This window comes from Palaemon carinicauda, chromosome 13 (assembly GCF_036898095.1).
Source record: "Palaemon carinicauda isolate YSFRI2023 chromosome 13, ASM3689809v2, whole genome shotgun sequence".
Lineage (NCBI taxonomy): Eukaryota > Metazoa > Arthropoda > Malacostraca > Decapoda > Palaemonidae > Palaemon > Palaemon carinicauda.
In genome coordinates this window covers 119,301,650-119,302,372 of record NC_090737.1, presented here as the reverse complement: position 1 = coordinate 119,302,372, position 723 = coordinate 119,301,650, and positions in this window count along the sequence as shown.

Genomic DNA, 723 nt, shown 5'->3' with positions numbered 1-723 from the left:
GTCTACTTTAGTTTGCTCTTGTATCCACGTTGTTCTTTTTTCTGTCTCTTAGTGTTATGCCCCATCATTATTCCTTCCATAACTCTCTGAGTTGTTTAAGGCGCCAAGTTTTTTTTTTACGCACATACACACACACACACACACACATATAATATATATATATATATATATTGTGTTTGACCGTGTATGGATGTTACTGAGCGGCCCATATAAAAATGATTTGAAGTTTGACGATTCATGGGACGACGTAAGCCTTAAGACGCATACTGAATGACGAGCATAAAGTAACGCAGTGGGCAGAGACTAGAATATGCAAAAGAGTTTAACATATCGTAATAAATGACTGTCATTTACAAATGGAAAATTAGCGACTAGATGGAAATCCCTTCTGACAACGCCAGCTAGCTAACAGTATGTAGCATATGCCGTTCTTGCTCTCAGAATCCGTCCGTAGATTTGCCTATTTGTTCCTTTCTAAATTGTCAGTTTTTATGGTGGCAGAATGCCTGTCATTTTTTTTCATAGGTCATCAAATATTTTATAATTAATCTAATATATTGCGCCAATATGTATATGGAACAAAATATTTTGGCTAAGTCATGTCTAAACTGGAAGAGTTTCGCATATATGCAAACTGCTTATGTGTATTAAATCTTATATCAATTAATATTTTGTTCCTTTCGTTAATCAACTGACATTTCACATATATTGTGAAACACGACT